The sequence below is a fragment of the Triturus cristatus genome, chromosome 8 (assembly GCF_964204655.1).
Source record: "Triturus cristatus chromosome 8, aTriCri1.1, whole genome shotgun sequence".
Lineage (NCBI taxonomy): Eukaryota > Metazoa > Chordata > Amphibia > Caudata > Salamandridae > Triturus > Triturus cristatus.
Window position 1 is genome coordinate 676,292,408 of NC_140591.1, and position 4,203 is coordinate 676,296,610.

The 4,203-nt window shown below is 48.1% G+C and overlaps 1 pseudogene across 1 annotated transcript; it reads left to right on the forward strand.

The window, feature by feature from the left end:
* The first annotated feature begins 1,620 nt into the window (after positions 1 to 1,620).
* Positions 1,621 to 3,699, forward strand: LOC146802534 (dimethyladenosine transferase 2, mitochondrial pseudogene; annotated as a pseudogene). The gene has a single exon (XR_014967770.1). The product of XR_014967770.1 is annotated as a dimethyladenosine transferase 2, mitochondrial pseudogene (transcript).
* The last annotated feature ends 504 nt before the right edge of the window (positions 3,700 to 4,203 follow it).

The window sequence follows — 4,203 nt, forward strand, 5'->3', positions numbered from 1 at the left end:
GGATGGAGGTGGTGTCATATGCTGATGACACCCAGATTATGGTGTCTCTCTCCCAGTCTGGCAGTTCCTCCTCTCTCAACTTTCGGAACTGCATGGAGGCAGTCTCACATTGGATGATTCGCAATTCCCTAAAGCTCAATGGAGAAAAAACTGAGGTCCTGATCTTTGGAGGAAATAGGGACATCTGGTCTTCTGAGTGGTGGCCTCCTTCCTTGGGACCTTGCCCTGCCCCCTCGGATCTGGCCCGCAATTTAGGAGTCCTGATTGATCCTTCCCTCTCTATGTCCCAGCAGGTCAATAAGACCGTTGCTACCTGTTGGGGTATTATCAGAGTCCTCAGAAAGATCAGACATTATCTGTCTCCAGTTGCTCGAAAACAGATTGTTGTTGCATTGGTCACATCTCGCCTCGACTACTGCAACGCTCTCTATGCAGGAGTAAATAAGGGCCCTATGCTACGTCTGCAGACCGCCCAGAATGCGGCAGCTAAATTTGTACTTGATGGCCCCAAGTTCTCCTCGGCCTCCGCTGCCAGGAAGAGTCTGCATTGGCTTCCTATACAAGAGAGGATTGCTTTTAAGATTCTGTGCATGACTTATGGAGCTCTGTCTGGCCTGGGGGCGGAGGGGGTTAAGGATCTACTGTCACCTTATGTCCCGAGTAGAAATCTTCGCTCCAGGGAAAAACATCTGCTGTCAGTTCCCCGTTTCCGTAGAGTAAAATGGGGGGGGGGCCTTTTCCTTCCTGGCACATAAAATGTGGAATGCCTGTCCTATTGAAATCAAAATCCAAAATACCGTCCCTATGTTTAGGAAGGCATTAAAGACGTGGCTTTTTGCCAAGGCCTACCCGTAGTTCTGGCTTCTGGTCTGTTTTGATTTATTTTGCTGTTAGGCGCCTTGACGCCTTTGGGCTTAGTTGCGCATTATAAATATCTTTTCATTCATTCATTCATTCATTTATTCATTCATTCATTCATTCATTCATTTATTAAATTAAAAACAAGTGGTCATGCCCTAAGGGAGGGGGTCTCCGGGGCCTCGGAAGGGAGTCCGCGCCACCCCCTTCCTGTTTAACAATGTGTTTTTAAATGGCTTAGGCCCTGGGGGATGGGGTCCCCAGGGCCCAAAATGTGTTAGGGGAAGGGGGGCCACACAGCCCCCATCCAGAAAGAAGAGAAAAAAGAGAAGCCGGCATCTTACCAGAGACCCCACCACCTCCCTGCACCACTTTGCAAACGTGCCTCCTGGCACATTCTGGTTTGGCCGATTAAGTCCCCTTGAATCCTAAGAGTCATTAGGGGCCAACTAGCCCATCAGGTACCTCCAGTAAGCTCCACACAGTGGAATTTTCTGAGATGTTGTCCGAGGCCACGCCATTTTTAACACCACTCTGCAAATGCACCTCTTAGCACATTACTGGTGTGGCGATAAGGTCCTCTTGTGTCATGAGGACCACAGGACTAAAGTGTACTTCAACTCCCCCTGAACAGCAGTGTGCCAGTTGGGGCTCAATAGAGATAACAGGGCCTGCTCCACCCCCCTCGTCCCTGCACCATGTAGAAGGTCACACACGTACAATGGCACCAGAGTGTTGTGTGGGTTCCAGATCAGTGTCGGCAGGGTGGAAACATACACCCTGCAGGGCTATGCACGAGGGCCGCCTCTGTCGTCATGTGCACGCTTCAGAGCAGACGACTGCTCCTGCCTCCGCTGCTCTTCCGCCACCTTCCTCGGATATGGACCCTACCTCTCCGTGGGGGCTCAGCTGCGGCAGCGGCCGGGGCGAGGTGGAAACGAGAAGTGCCTGACCTGGAGTACCTGCAGCAGCGGGCACAGGCCAGTAAAGGCTTCCGCCGCTTCATTGCAGACCCTGAGTTGGCGCGGGAGGTGTTGCGCTGTCTAGAGCCTGCTGACCTGACCTGCTGAGGGGCTCAAATCTGGGAATGCAACCCTGGCCCTGGAATTTTAACACGGACGTTACTGGATGCAGGAGCCAGGGTGGTAGCACTGGAGCGTGATAAAGTGTTTCTTCCTGAGTTGGAGTCCTTGGAGCTTAAAACAGATGGACAACTTGATGTTCTTCATTGTGACTTCTTCAAACTGGATCCCTTGAGTCACGGACCTGTGAAGCCCCCTTCTATGTATTCCGAGATGCTCTTCCAGAAATTGGGCATGGCTGAAGTTCCATAGACTGCAGATGTTCCTGTGAAAGTTGTCGGACTCTTCCCCGAGAAAACGGAGAAGAGCATGCTGTGGAAGCTAATCTACTCTTTGTATGAAAGGATTTCCATATTCCGATACGGCAGAAAAGAGTTGAAGATGTTTACTAGTGAAAAGGAATACAGGAAATTGATAGCAGGCCCTGGGGAAATGAGAAGTTAACAAGCAATTAGTGTTCTTTATCAAACTGCATGTCATATGGAGCTGTTACTCATGGAGCCATGGTCGTCTTTTTTAACGTCTTCAAGAATGGGGGGCCTTGTAATACCAAAAAGCACGCACCTCCCAAATGGCCACCTTTGTTTGGTACGAATAACTCCACGTAGGGATTTGTTCTCACACAGACTAACTGCTGCAAACTCTACTACTTTTGTCGTCATGATGAAACAGTGCTTTGCAAGGCGGACAGCTAAATTAATTACTAGGCTAGAAACGTGGATTCCAGGTCATGGACGTAAACTTTTGAGACAACTGGGGCTGCCTGAAAACATTCTAATTGGTCATGTCACTGTGGAGCAATATCAACAAGTTTTTGAAGTGATGGAACATTCTGGAGAGTTTAACAACAGTTGGATCTTTGACGAAATCTTGGAAAACACAGAGAAGAATGTTTTATAACTTTGACATTGTTCCTCAATGGACTAACTTGCTGCAGCAAAAGGACTGACAATTGGAACGAGCAGGCTGCTTTTAGAAGCTCAGAATGTCATGATAAAAAGCAAAAAATTAATGTTACTATATTTAAAATAATTGTGTGGGCTTCTCCCTGTTGCGTATGCTTTATAAAGCAACAATTAAAATGCTTAGCAGAGAGTTTCAAAGCCCCATGCTAAATCTAGGCCACCTTGCAGGAACCAGGCAGCCTGCCATGGCAATATGGAATGTAATATTTGATGGAAATAACAGTGGGAGGGCCCAGAGGAGAACGTATTTTGTCCTGCAATATGCATTTTTTCTAGCTTCACATGCTGTGCTGTTCTGTTGTCAAGTGGTTGGGTATCTTCTGGCCATACACTATCAGTTTTATAATGAGCCATTTTAGAAAATGGCTATTAAGAGCATACCCGTTTGCACATTTCACAGCAAAGCACCATTTTATCGTCAAAGAATCACTTTAAATATATGGGTTGAGCCCTTGAATTAGGCCTTCTGTTTCTTGTGGATTGTACTTGGCTAGCTGCGCTCACTCTTCATGTCCGTTGGCCGAGCAGTTAATTGTTTCATCACAGATGGACTGTTTCTTAAATGTACTGAATATGCCATACTTGCTTAGCAAGGAGGTTTGCAATAGGAATTGAAGTCTGATGTAACTTGGATTTCATGAGGTAAAAAGATACCTTACTATGGGCAAAAGACCAGCTGCTGGTTTTCATGCTCCATTCTCAACTAGGATACATCTTTTGTTCTCCTGAGGAATGACCTCAATAAATCTTGTTGCCACCACGTTGAAGGGGTGGTAAATAAAGATATTTGAAGATAACAGGAGGGCTAGTTGGCCCCCAGGGTCCCTCAGGAAGCAAGACAACTTCATCCCCCACCGAGAGCACATCAGGAGGCGCGTTAGCATAGTGGTGGAGAAAGAGGGCATGGCCTGTGTCCACCTCTCAGCAATCCCACTATCTGGGGCATACTGGAGGTATCAGGTAGGCTAGTTGGACCCTAAGGGCCCCCAGCAGTGAAGGAGACATTAATCCCCATCCAAGAGCACACCAGGGAGTGCCTTTTCAGAGTAGTGGGCAAAGGGGGCATGGCTTGCTATGAGAACTAACCAATCCTGCTGTGTGGGACTTAAAAGGGGTAATAGGAGGTGTAGGTGGCCCCCAAAGTTGTCCATGGGGGACAACTACCCCTCCTGTTACCTCCAGTAAGTCCCACAAAGTGGGATTGCTAGGAGGTCTTTGGAGGCCATGCTCACCTTTCTCCACCAGTCTGCAAACGCGCCTCCTGGCACAGTAGTCATTGGGGATGAAGTCCACTTTAC